Source organism: Parasteatoda tepidariorum, chromosome 1 (assembly GCF_982258835.1).
Source record: "Parasteatoda tepidariorum strain Cologne lab strain chromosome 1, Ptep-v5.0, whole genome shotgun sequence".
Taxonomy (NCBI): Eukaryota; Metazoa; Arthropoda; class Arachnida; order Araneae; family Theridiidae; genus Parasteatoda; species Parasteatoda tepidariorum.
Genome location: NC_141755.1, coordinates 132614717 through 132629691, shown reverse-complemented (window position 1 = coordinate 132629691; position 14975 = coordinate 132614717). Strand labels below are relative to the sequence as shown.

The following is a 14975-nucleotide window of genomic DNA, read 5'->3' as shown; positions in this document are numbered from 1 at the left end:
ATCTTTTCAAAACATGTGGAAAAAAGTATAAATTGAAGTAAGAGGGTCATTCAAATGAAACCTGGTCAGTGCATCGAACTTTGCATTAGACGTAATGGGGCGTAACTGCGCGTATGGGAACATGGATGACTTTGTGACTTGACAGATTTAACGTGCACCAGTCACCTTTTAATACACCTAGAGTCTTCGGACATGACCTCTTGGACATGGGCCCAGTGCCCTACCAACCGAGCTACCCCAGCCCCCTACCCATTAATCTATAAGTGTGAACCTGAACTATTAACCAGTGGACTCAACCTCCTGTTTGCTGACCCACCCCAATTCCTCCATCTTTTATGGCCATCTTTTAATGGCAATCAAAAAAACTTGCTGAAAAAAATAAATATAATTACTATAAAATAAAAATAATTACTATTAAAGATTTACAACTCTTAAAAACATAATTATAACTTTCAGACCTTAGAGTCAGACTTGTAAGTCTGTCAAATGGCCTAACTATTAATGAGTTAAATTGAAATGAAAGACATGCAATCAAAACAGTTGCAGAAACATCAATTATGCTTTTAAAAAATAATTAGTATGCATAAGTATGTTAGGAAAGCATACAGCAACAGGTGAATTGTTAGCAAGGAAGGAAAAAAAAACAAGAAACATTAATAATTCGTTTTATGACTTTGCTTTTGAAGTAAAAAAATAGTTTAAATATTATTATTATATGAAAAGCTGCTTTTGATGATGATTTTTTAAAATTTTTATACAATAAATTCAGATAGTGCTAGTTTATTATAGAAGTTTTTTTTAACTCAACAATGATATATTTTAATTTTTAACAATTTTGTGAGTAATTTCCGAAAGATATCAATAATACCCATCTCTTTCTTAACCTCTTGACAACTGAAGTATAAAGGAATATAAAAAAATATTTTACAGTTATTTAATTTCGATTTTACTACCGTAAGCAGCGCGTAGCTTTGGGGAGGGCTTGGTGGACAAAACCTCCTTACTTGATTAACGAGCTACTGTATGGTAAATGTTGTAGTTAAGAGAAGAAAAAAAAAATTTTTTTTTTTTGTAATATAGACATTTGGAGAAAAAATAAGTTGTGTGTATATATATGTATGTATGTATATTTAGGACTGATAATTAAGTAAGGAAATTGTATATTGCTAATTTTAATTTTTAATCTCTTATATAAAGCTAAAATTTTTTTAACGACAATATTGTTTAAATTACTAAGTTTAAAATTTTTACTTTTTTTTAAATTCCGTATTTAGAAGTTCAACACAGAATTTTTTACAGAAGATTGCATAATTATTGTTAGCTTTGTCTATGGGAATAATTACAAAATTTTTTTGAAGTTGCTTAATAGATTAAACAATTTTGGAAAAATTTGTTGAATTGTTACTGTTATTTAAATTGTCCTTATTATTGAAAACAAATTTTTTAAAGTAATTATAAACACCCCATTTCCATTCTGTTAGCATACCTAAAGGTAAAGAAGATCTATTTGATATTTTTTCTTAATTTTCTTCGTGTTTTTCTGTTTTTATTTATTATGATATGTATATATATATATATGTATACATATATATGTATATATATGTATGTATATATATATATATATATATATATATATATATATATATATATATATATATATATATATATATATATATATATATATATATATATATATATATATATATATATATATCGTATTTATATACATACAGTGTGAATCTAAAAAGATGGGCAAAATTTTTATCAAAGAATGCATGGTCGAAAACAAAACGCGAAGGTGCTGGCGCATTTGGAAAGTTGTTTGATGCAATCGAGAAAGCTCCATTCCTATTGCGAGTTACTGCTCTACGTTATTTGTCGCCAAACTTTCGGCCGCTGCAGGGAAAGTTCGCCTATCTTTTCTTCGCCGTTGTACCAGCATAGCCGCTGCCGGCCACTGTTTTGAACACTTATTGTAAGCACATGTCATTAAATTTACTTTTATAACTTAACTTCATCGTTCTTTGTGTGTTTTTGCCTCATATAAGAACATACACTCTGACGCCCTCTAGCGGTTTTTGGTTTTGTTTTCGACCACGCATTCCTTAATAAAAAATTGTTTGCTTGGGTGTGTACTATCACTTCCTAAAATTTAGCCCATCTTTTTAGAATCACCCTGTATGTATATATATATACACTTATTTTTTCTATTTTAACTTATTTATAATGTCGATCCTCACTGGTGAATGTCCGAAATATTTGTTATATCCGATTTGTTGTTAATTTATTCGTTGATGTAGTTGTATTTATTCGATATTCTTATATCTGCTGAAGATAGCTTAGGAGAAATATCAGAGTTGGGATTACCGGTTAAATGCAAAGAGGGCAGTGGCTCTAGAGCTTTAAAAAACATTGATGTAGGGCATACCGGGCAAGGGCACTTAACTTGATATTTTGCACATTTACCAAAGCTACTATGTGATTGTCAACATTCACCGGTGGAAGTCAACAACCACTGATTTGGGGCATTCACAGTAACATACAAATATAATGTAAGAAACAGATAAACGGACATTAAAACTATGACACAATAAGACATAATAAGAAAAACAAAATATGAATTATTTTGCCAGGGGGCTAATAATTTTCGGTACACATATACAGAATTCAAGTTTTGACTAAGTAAAAGACGATAAATTTTTCTAGTGTTGAATGTTATTTAATTTTTTTTTTTTTTAAATGCGGAGTTTTATATTTAAGTGTAATGCAATACTGCATCAAATCTCAGATTCAAAACTATTTTAACTATACAAAATCAATAATCATTGTAAAGAATCTAACATCAATTATAATAGAAATATTTAAAACTCGGGGATTGCATTTCAAAATTATTCAAAAAGTTAAAGTGATTAAATCTATGTCGCCATACCCACCAACGTACACAATGCATATTCCTGTTGATACTATTTTTAAATGTCAGATAAATATAAATTTAAAAGCTTCATAAAGATAACAGAACTACTAAGTCAAAAGAACAATAATTGTTTTTAGAATTATCACATTTTATAATATTTAAAACTGCTTTTTTAAGTTTTCGCGCACATGCTTTTAGTGGCCTTTTATTAAAAATCACTCTTTTTATGTGGAATTTTACCAAATACTTTAAATGTTCTGAATCAACAATCTCTGCTCAAATTATTAGACGCACTGTAAGATTCTACATAAAATCTTAATTATCAGGTGATACTTTGCAACTTTAACGTTTTAACGCGGCTGTAACCGGTTTACGCTTGTTTAAGTTTGTGTATTAATTGGTTAACATTGTAATGCAATATGTTAAAAATAAATACGAATGGGAAGTATATAAAAAATCTCCATAGAAACCCATTACATTTATGTTTAAATTTAAAAGTATTGCATATGTACTCGTGCAAAACATGCAATTATAAGAACGCTACAGTGTATCTAATAATTTGGTCTAATTATTATACATTGCTAATATAATACATAATGTAATAAATATTCTATATTTATATATATATATATATATATATATTTACATATATATATATATATATACATATATATATATATATATACATATATATTTACATATATATATATTTACATATATATATATATATATATATATATATATATATATATATATATATATATATATATATATATATATATATATATATATATATATATATATATATTGCGCATTGCACACATTTATCTTGTAAAACATGAAAGTCGTGAATTTATTAATTAGTTTCTATTTTATTTTGTGATTTGTTTATTATTTCTTATTTTTCTCCTATTCTTAATTAATTTCAGGTGGTCATCATTGATTTTCTGAAAAAAAGAAGAGTTACTGGTCCCTCCACTGGCAAGTGAAATGTGGCTATTTGCAACTAAGATCGAGGTGAAGTAACTAAGGCTACTATTTTTTTTTTATTTCAAGAAATAGCTAAGAAGTTGGCAATTTCGGAAAAAATTAGTCTTATTTTACAAATATCTGACTATTTAAAAAGTATATTGTTGCTGAACTATCGAGTAGTGTCAAATCTAATGCCTCTATCACACGAGAGAAAAATAAGTGCAACCGTAAGTGTAACTTCAACTCTACCTGCAACTCTAAGCACAATTCCTCCTTTCGGAGTTGCCGAAAGGGTTGCTTAATTGCCTGAACAGTTGCATGTAATTGGGTTACCATATTTTGTTATTTATCTTTACTTTTGGCTCATATTTTATTTTATCATATGATTCTATTATATCATAGTTTCTCAACGATGTTCGTAAAGGGAGGAAAAAGAAATCACAGACGCTGTAGAATATTGATTGATTTTGATTAAATTTTTTACATTTGTATTTGTGTTGTCTTTTTCTCAGCAGCAAATAAAAATTCTGAAAACTTTATTTCCCCGTTAGTGCAGTAGCATATTATAAAAAGGATTATGATTTCTACCTCATAATATGAGATGATATTAACATATCATTGAATTTCATGCTGCGTTCCTAAAGACTTAAATACTATCTAGAATTTTGACGATTTTTTTTACGTTGATTTGAGTGACTAATGTATAAAACATGATGCGCAACGTTTTTAAAAAGTGCTTAGCGTTTTTAAAAAGGGTTTTTTAAGTGAGGTAGCATAGTATAAAAAGGATTACGATTTCTATCTCATAATATAAGATGATATATAAGATGATTATTCTCATAATATAAGATGATATTATATATATAAGATGATGTTAAGATATCAATAAATTTCATGTTGCGTCCCTAAAAGGATAAGCGGGTGAACGGGGGATGGACTTAAATACTATCAAGAATTTTGACGATTTTTTTTTATCTTGATTTGAGTGACTAAGGTATAAAACATGGAGCGTAGCTTTTTTAAAAAGTGCTTTATTTTCCCTTTTCGAAAATGAGATTTATGAAAGGGAATGTCGATTTTCGCCACGTATTATGTAAAAACGTGCTTTTCACATTCTTCTATTTCACGTTTTCAGAATTCATTCAACCACGATCAATTTCAGCGTACCGTCAATTCATAGTGTATAAAAGCGCCAATCATTTTACAGGTTTGGTGAAATACTTGCAAGTCCGCATGTGCGTCTAGTGAGCTGGGTTCGGTGAGATTCTTACTCTCTCATGTGCAACTCTGCTGCATTTTGCAAGATATTCTCAATTTCAGACTTCATTTTCCACCCTCGGAAATCGAACCGAAAAATCTCTTGATCATTTTTTAATGGCTAATATAATCAAGAAAAGAGTTCTTTTTCAAATTCTAGTTATTTTATCATGATCATGTAAAGTCTTTGAAAATTATTCTGCATTTTTTCAATTTACATAGTGCTTAAAAATATTTTTTGAGTGCCTAAAATGTTTTTAAAAGTTGCTTATTTTTTGTTGAAGGATTTGGCTCCGCACCCTGTAAAAGCATAGTTTATTTATATATATTTACTATTTAACATGCTAGTTAGGCAAGTGGGGTATCATTATCTGTGTATACGCTAAATCGAATGAGTATAAAACCAAGTTGTCTGATTCAATAGTTTAGCAATTCGAAAATTTATAAAAGTTTCATGTGTAGAAAGGACAATTTTATTACTTATACCACTTTATGCAACTGACATTGTTATCTAAGCAAGCAAGGCATTTCTTCAAATTTAATTTTTTAAGCTTAATTAAAAAAAACAGTCCTTTGAAATAATTCTTTAGAAGAAATGAGGGTTTAAAGTATGAAGTATACAATTTTTGACTTACCTTTTACACATAAAATATTCATAACATCAAAACTATTAGATCTATCAAATCAATTCTATTTTTTTAAAATTTAGTCTAAAAAATGCATAACAAATAATGTCAGACTTATCTATACTACAATGTCTCAGAATTTTATTGTCATCAAATTAATTTACATTGCATTAAGGGATCATCAATTTTATTCATTTACACATTGCATAACAGGAATATCACTTTTATGAAAATTATTTTTTCTAATTTCTTAGTAAAATTGTTTTTTAAATATAAGAGGATTTTCAATGTCATACTTACAAATTATTATTGTAAAATTTGTAAACATTCATTATTGGTATAAGATAATTTAATTAAAAATTATAGGATTTATTTTAGGACAAATTTATTGTAATTTATAGTATATAAATTAAAATTTATTAATAACTAAGAAAAAAACAATATTTTATTAAGAACATACTTTTTATGTATCATATTATTTTGTTATAGCCTTTTACGTGTTTTGTTTTGCTTTTAAATAATACAAGAATCAATTTAAAAAATAAAACATTTATTGTCAAGTGAAACAATTAGAACATTATTCATTTTCATTTCTTATTTTTAAATTTTTTTCATAAAAACAGTATTGCATCTCTTTCCTTCTTCACCAGACAAACCTTACAGGATTATACGAAATATCTGAAATAAAAGAAAGAAATCACTTTCATGATAAAATTTTACCAACACATTATTAGAATAAGAGAGATTAAATACCATTAATTTGAAATCATTTAAGTCCTTAGGTATCCCCTTTAAACTTATTTTAAGTTTGACAGATATTTTGATTAGAGTTCTAAGATTATTCTATACACTAATGAAATATGGCAGGTATATTTGGTTTTGTAGTTCTTATGTTTGGATTGAAATTTGTTTTAAGAAAAATAGATTGTATTTATAAACGAAGACTATTAAAAATGTAAGTATATTGAAAAATTAGTAAGGTACACTTACATACTTACTGTCATTGTAGAAAAGTTAAGTATCAAAAGATAAATGTGAAGTATAAATAAAAAGTAAAGTATCATTAGTTAACTTTGAATAATTATAAACAAAATATTATGCAAATCATCATACACCAAAAAAAAAAAAAAAAAATAGAGGGGATGAATGTAGAAACAGACAAGGAGATTGGGAATTTGCATTTTTAATAATTACTTCTTATATATAATACCCTATCTTTTTTTTAATACTTTTTAATAATTACTGGAAAATGGGGTAACTTTGTGAGAGACAAGGTAAATATTTACCACACATATTTTCTAACTTGTTTTAAAATGAGATTTTCAAAAATTAAAAGAATTCTTAGAGAAGAATAAAATAATTATTTCACAAATAATTATAATAATAAAAAAACTTCAAATAATCGGACACATGCTTTTACAATCAACAGAAACAAAGATTAAAATTTAAAAATAAAGAAATATAATCATTATTATATTTTACGTTATAATAATGCAACAAAGTTTGGCGAGTTGCTTGGCGAATATTTCAAAGTAAAGCTTTTCGCCAGCATAAATCTTTACATATATAAAAATAGAAATTAATTTTATTTAAAGTAATTAAAACTTTGATCGGAACAAATTATAATAAGTTTTAACTTTTTTAGCTTAAAATAAATAAATATTTTTAAAGAAAATTTATCTAGAAAATAGTGTACTATACTTGTGGGGAAATTACAAATCGACTATGTCAACCTTCATCTATCAAAAGGTACCTCATGATAGAATCAAGTTAACATGTCTTATATACTAGTGAATTGGTATTTATTATTTATAGTGGTAGTTACACCACATTACTCCCCTTCCAGAATTTTATCTGTGATAGAATTCGATGAACAGATACCAGTAGTTGATTAATGCTGTTTTATTTATTAACTTCAATTTTTGCTCATTATATATATATATTTTTTTTTCTTCCAAGCATTTCGCTCGTTATTTTTTTTTTATAGCTTTTTCGCTATTTTTTCCCATCATTTTTTTCTAGCTTTTCGCTATTATTATTTTTTTTCTAGCATTTCGCTCATTATTATTTATTAACCGGGAGACTTTATTTACTTCACCGGATTTTTTTTTTTTTTTTAAGCATATCAACTGTTTAATGTGGATTCATCCATCAATATTGACAATTTCTTATCACGTCCGTAGGTCACCAATGTGGGGGAATTAATTATCGACTATGTCAACCTTTAACTATCAAAAGGTACCTCATGATAGAATCAAGTTAACATGTCTTATATACTAGTGAATTGGTATTTATTATTTATAGTGGTAGTAACACCACATACTCACCGATACTAAAATGATGTGCAATATCCTGTTATGGTAGTACATCAACTGCATTGAAATGGTTATCTCATCGTGTGAAAGTATTTTTAATGCTTTAATTTTAAAGGAAATGTTATTATTAAACTAAAAAAAACTGTTCCGTTTCGTCTATAAAAAAATTCCATCCGATCATCCTCTTCACCAACATCGCCGCCATTTTTATTTACATTTGTATACGTCATCACATAAAATTGAAACGTCATAAAAAGCAAACGATCTGATTTGTTGATATAAGAAATTGCCTGAACAGTTGCAGATATTTCGTGCAACCGTGATTTCTATATCACACGAGGATTTTTCGAGCAATTTTTGGAGAAATTGCAGTTACAGTTTCGGTTACACTTACAGTTGCACTTATTTCCTCTCGTGTGAAATAGGCTTTTAATTATCAAATTCAAATAATTATGTCAAAACCGAAACACCGTGTGAAAATGGCCGAAACACAATAAATATAAAGTTCAGTAAACCAATATGAATATGTAATGCAATCGTCACAAGCTGCATGAAAAAGTGATAATTAAATTTCCAAATCGCGTGCCGTCATTCACAAACCTATAGAGGACGTTATTATTACGTACAGTTGCTCTGAAGATTTCTTCAGTGTAATATGGTTGCATCCTGTGGTCGGTAAAACTGTATTTTCTTTGCAGTTAACTACAACTATTTTTTTTTTTAATGTTGCGACTAGAAGCTACTTTCGAAATGTAGTCACTACTTTACTACTTATGGAAGACAAAAACTTAACTGGATATCTTAATTTTCACCAATATTAGAAATGATTTTGAATAAAAAATTGATTTGGTTAAATATGAGGAGATATTAAGAAGTCTTAATTCATGTTTACATGAAATTGTTTTTATTTTAAAGCATTTTTTACGAATTTGTTCCTTTAGTTTTCAAACTCTATGCTTTTTTCGACAGTGATTTAAGAAATACTTGGAAACTGTCAAAGGTCATTTAAGTTATAAAAGCTTTTTTTTATATCCTCCAAGAAATGAAGTACAGAGCGAAAAGCAAAAACGGACCACCCTGAATAACTTCTGATCTAATGATCGGATCCCCACGTTCTCAATCTTAATGATTTGAGAAGATGACCACCAATATGCCAATTAATAAATGCAGTGGATAATTTAAGTCTCGAAATCAGACACAAAAACGTACTTTATAGTTCCTGCAAAATCAAATTTTGAAAAAGTGCGGTTTTTAAAATTTGATTTCTCAGGAACAACTAGGCCGATTACTCATCTATTTTTTTCGAAATTTTTTGAGTTTAAACTTGGTTTCTTTATTTAATAATGTTAAAAGAAGTTATCAAGGATCGCTACAAACTACATTTTTTTTTTTGTATCGTACCACTCACTGCAAAACTTCTTTTAAAAAACTGCGCACGATACTACCAACTACGGAAGAAAGTAGCAAATACAGTAGTTTCGCTACTTGCAGCGCGCTACTGCCGACAACTGGTTACGTCCCTTTTCTATTACGGCAAGGCACTTAAATATCTTCATTTTAATTTACACGAAAATGAACATTAAAAAACTTATTTTACAGTAATAAGTATCCGTAATAGTATGCGATTACGAAATCGATAGTTCTCAGTTCACCGAAATGATATTAGAAGTTCGTCGATAAGGAAATCATTAATGAAAAATATGTTTTGAAATGTTGTTTGCGTTCAGTTAAAAGAAAGATTTACGGATGTTCTAGATTGCTTTCTTCAGCTTTCTTCTTAGAGAAATTTTGCAACTATTAATGTTCAACTTCCTAGCCTCATAATTTTGAACCCAATCCAGAAGACAATGGAACTTCTGGATCAAGTATTGGGAGAAATTTGCCTTCGTGGAGGGGTTTTTGAGGGAACTAACGAGCATTTGCGCTACGTGAAGGGTAAAGGAAGACCTTGAAAACCTCCCACGGTTAGCCTAACGGCAAAAGAATTCTAACCCACCATCCATCGACAAAAGTATGAATGTAATTTTAAGCTGCGGGTGCGTAAATCAAGTTCGTCTCGTCAAACAACCACATTTAAATACTAATCTTCCCATCTAAATATTTCTTCTTGTCTTCAAACTATTTTCTTTAAAAATTATTCACTTTAATTTTTTTTGGCTTATACTAAATAAAAATAGTTCATACTTTTGATTTCATAATAGTAATATACGTTGATTTATATGGTATAAAAAATTTATACCTTAATTCAATTTCTTTTCATCCACAATTAAATAATAAAAATTAATAAATAAATATTAAAAAGTATTGTTTTTTGCATGAAATAATCTTTAGATAAATTAGTTTTATGAGTGGGTGCAATCTAATTAATGTTAGTCTTTAAAGTATGACTAAAAACGCTAAAAGTGAAGATAATTTTTAGGGGACCAAACTTTCATCCGCTCTCCTAACTAAACTATTTGAGTAGTAATATCAATAATGAAGCATCTTAAGAAGGTTAGGAATTCAAATATGCAACAAAAAGAAAGTTATATGTGTAATCAGAGAAAGTACGTTTTTGTGTTCGATTTAGAGAAAATCCAATAATTCAGACAAAAATTTTTCAGGGTGATTTTTCTTGCGCACTGTACACATTTATTTTGTAAAAAAAAAAAAAAAAAAAAAAAAAACATTAATTTGTTATTTTTGTTTTATTTTGTGATTTTATTGCTATTTCTTATTTTTTACCTATTTTTTAATTCAGGTGGTCGCATTCAATTTTCTGGTGAAGAAGAGTTACAGGTCCTCCTTTGGCAAGAGAAATGTAACCTATCGCTACTAAGAATGAGGTAAAACAACTAAGGATACCATTTTTCGGGGCTAATGAGAGAATAAAAGGGCTGGTTTACTCCTTTGAAGAGACTCGTACCTCTCCGTGCTTCTGATTTCAGTCAGTGACGTCACTGTGGCGAAAGCATCAACTTCTGGCTTTATAAAATAAATTGTTTCGCTTGTAACTAGCATCTTTTTTAAATTTCTTTCAATACATTCATTGTTTTTTATGTTTTTTAAAAACTTTTTAGGTGATTTTCTTTATTTGTTTTCAAAAATTTAAAAGTAGTATTCAGAAAATCAGCTTGCTCGATAGCGACCTGCAAGAATTATTATAAAACACAAAGTGAGAAAGCGCAATTTTCTCTGTTTTATTTTAGAAAATACGAAGGTGACATCAAATGAAGTATAAAATATATTGGAAGAATTTATCCTTCTACATTATACTTCATGTTTTTTATTTAGACGTTTAAGGATAATTTTAAACAGAAAAGAAGAATCAGAATTTCTTTAATTCTGATTAATCTTCAAAGAAGAAAGAAATCCTGATCGAGGAAAATAAAATCCTGAATTTAAAAAATAAAAGACATTAATGCTTATAAATTTTTCCAATTATGATATATTTTAATGATATTATTGAAAATATTTATGCGTTTTAATTTTAACGCCTTAATTTCCAATATTTATGAGGACGTGTATTATTTCCATTTCTATATGCTCAAAAATTATTGTTTTAGTAGTTAGCATTTAATATTTTTGTTTCCAAGTGATAATATATAGAAATAAATTGTTCTTTTAATTATAAGTAAGCAAATAAATTAAAATGAGGCATAACAATTAATAAAATATATTATGACACTTTTATTAAATATGCACTAGTTGCATATTATTATCGAACAATAAGTAACTGTAAAAGTGTTCTTATATGCCCTTTTTTTACTTAACAGAAAGAGTTTAAAACTAAAATTAAAAAACGATGACAACCATTGCTGTATTTTTCTAACTCTAAATTTTTTTTATTATACTATAAGGAATACCAAGAAAATGTATGAATACTATATTTTTAAACAGAAATAATTTTTAACAGTGTCAAATTTGACAGCTAGTATCAGAAAAGTGTCGAACATTCAGCTCATTTCTTACTGAAAGCAGCAAATTTTTCATATCCTCTAGTTCTGATTTTTGAGATCTGTGTGCGGCGTGACGTCAGCTTTGAGTATGAAATGAACCAGCCCTTCTATATCTTCTTTTTAGCCCAAATTATTTTTACAAAAAGTAGCTCAAAAGCGACATTTTCGGAAAAAATCTAAACTTCTTTTACAAATACGCGACTATTTTAAATTATATATTGCTGATCAACTATGGAGTAGTGTCTAGTCTTGTTATCGAATCAAAATATCAGAAACAAAAACAAAAAAAAACACAAACACAAACGCGTGTAAATTGCCAAAGAGCAATAAATAAAAGCACAGGAAACCTATATGAATTTATAATGCAGCCGTCTGGAGCTGCATCAAAAAGTGAAAATTAATTTTCGTAATCGCGTGTCGTTATTCGCAACGCAGTGACAATATAGATGTCAAAATAGAATCTATTGTTTTTTGTTTTTTTTAAAGAAAGGAACAAATATATATGTCATTAAATATTAATATATATATATTTGTAAGAGAGAAATCTTAATAGTCTATTTAAACTTTACATCCCATAATTTTAGGAATCTAATTACTTCAAAAATTAAAATAATGTAAAACATACGGAAACATATAATGTTTTGTCATTTAATTTCAAACAAAAAAAAAAGTTTTTTGACTATTTTTATAGAAAAATTTAAATTTTTTATAAAGAAAACATTACTTATAATAAACTAAAAAATGTTTAATAAGGAATGCTCATAAGTAAACAAATTGAAATATTTGGAATGAAAGATTTGCACTCTTAATTTAATTTTTTGTTCTTTTAATCTTACAGTCTTAATCAGACCTAGAAAACCATTCTGCATACCCTATTCTATACGAATTCCATATATATTCTATACTCTATTCCTTGCAACTGTATTCAAATTAAAAGAAAAAAATTAATTACATGTAAATATTTTATTATGTAAATATTTTATTATATTGGAAATATTTTATTATACATGTAAATATTTTATTATATTAGAATTTGAAACCCTGTAAGGAAATGATCAGAAAAGGATCGCGATTGTAAAGTTACTAATTAAGAGTGCCTGAGAATAATTATGTTACTGTAAAAGGCCGAAGTCTTGTAAATCTTAAGATTTATTGGTAAAACCTAGTATTTACGAAAGTAGCTTACTAAAAGCCCGAAGTTTGCTCTAATATAAAATTCGGACTTTCACCAAGCAATCTGATAAAACCTAAGATTTACCACCGCCTTCCAGCAAAAGCTCGAAACCAGTTATACCTAATGATAGAACTTTTCATTCGCAGATATATTATGTTCTGTTACGTTATAAGGGACCGCCACATCGTGCTGAATGAATTCATAAACGCAACCCTCAACCTCAATGGGCAATATTGGGAACATCGGGAGCAATAGAAGAGGGCACAATATTTATTTAATAATTATTAGAAAGAGAACAATCATCTTCGTAAAATGTTTCGTTTTAGGGGATAAGGGAAATTTAAAAAGTTATAATTGGTCTGCTAATTAGGTTGAGGGGAAAAGTCCTACTCACGAGATAGCAAAGGGAAAAACGTTAAAATGCTTAACACACACATAATACAGAACTTGAAAACCAAAATTGTAGATTAAAAGACAGGATGTGAGTATTAACGTGTGAGAAAGACCTTTTTGTCTAGAATAATAGTTTAAGAAAGAAATTTAGATAAATAAATAAAGTGATTAATTGAAGCTCTTTATGTAGCACACACACCCATACATACTTACATACACAGCGAAAGAGGGTGAGATAGATACAGGACCAACATGAAGGAATTTAAATTATTAGCCAGGAAATTAGCTGAATATAAAAAAATATTAGCCAAATTTCAAAATTCTTAGTCAAAGGCATTACATAAAGCGAAATATTTTATAAAATGCAAATTCAAAGGAAGAGTCATTTTGCAGTTGAGAAGAAAATGAGCAATGAATGGTGGTGAAATGATAATAAAATGCAAGTAATAAAGAGGATAATTTTAAAATATCAAATATCACTGCAGTAAATGTAAATGGAAAGTTGACACATCCCGGTTTCCTTCGCTAACTAGTTATCTTTAGTAAATTGAGTCTAATTCGATATTCAACCTAGAGCGAATATAGAACTTTTATTTTTAATAAAATAGACGTTTTATCAGTTAAACTCTCAGATCTGTTGTTATGACGCCAGCATTTATTTCACTCCCTCCCCCTCACTAACCCTGCACTCTGCAGAAACAAGAGAGGAGATGGAGTGAAGATAGACAGAACATAAAACTGCACATCGTTCTGCAGAGAAGGATTACTGAACTTCAGGTAGATCAAATTTTTTATTGCATGGACACGTTCTTTAAAAAAATCTTTCAAATTGTCACAACAGAACGTTTAAGGAAATCAGGAGGACTCGAAGTCTACAAACGCGATTAAATGCATCCTTTTGTTTGGAAGTTCTTAAAAGGTGTAATGAAACTTTTCTCGTGTTGTTCTAGGTACTCCCACTCTGACGATGGTTCTTCAGTTTTTTTCTCTCTCCAAGGATACAGAATAAACAGGGATTGAGTGGTCAACACTCATCTCATATGCTTATCACGATGGATCTGGATATGTTCCGCCATACTTAGGTTAAAATATCTAATAACTAAAAATGAGTAACACTGTATGATATTATGCTATAGTTTATTTTGTATATGCTAAACCAGTGATGTAAGTAAAATATATTTTGTGTGGGCGTCATCTTTCACAACGAAAACAGGAATTTTTAGCAAGGTAGGGAAATATTAGGCTAAGCAATTAATCCTCTTCTGTGACATATACATATTTACACAGAGACTTAACACAAGGACAGGTACGAAGCTATGTAGACTTATTATACATCAAAGTTACCAGATACACAAACAAAAATATATGACGGGTACAATAAAATGC

At 28.3% G+C, this 14975-nt stretch overlaps 1 long non-coding RNA gene across 4 annotated transcripts in view; it reads left to right on the top strand.

Moving 5' to 3' along the window:
* Positions 1-14712, top strand: part of LOC147816991 (uncharacterized) — a 101402-nt gene extending 86690 nt beyond the window's left edge. For 3 of the 4 annotated variants that reach the window (XR_015429766.1, XR_015429763.1, XR_015429767.1), the window contains 2 exons: positions 3844-3931; positions 10825-11077. This is a non-coding gene — a long non-coding RNA (uncharacterized LOC147816991). Of the gene's footprint in view, positions 1-3843; positions 3932-10824; positions 11078-14539 lie in introns of those variants that run through there. The other variant, XR_015429759.1, reaches the window with a different exon arrangement.
* The last annotated feature ends 263 nt before the right edge of the window (positions 14713-14975 follow it).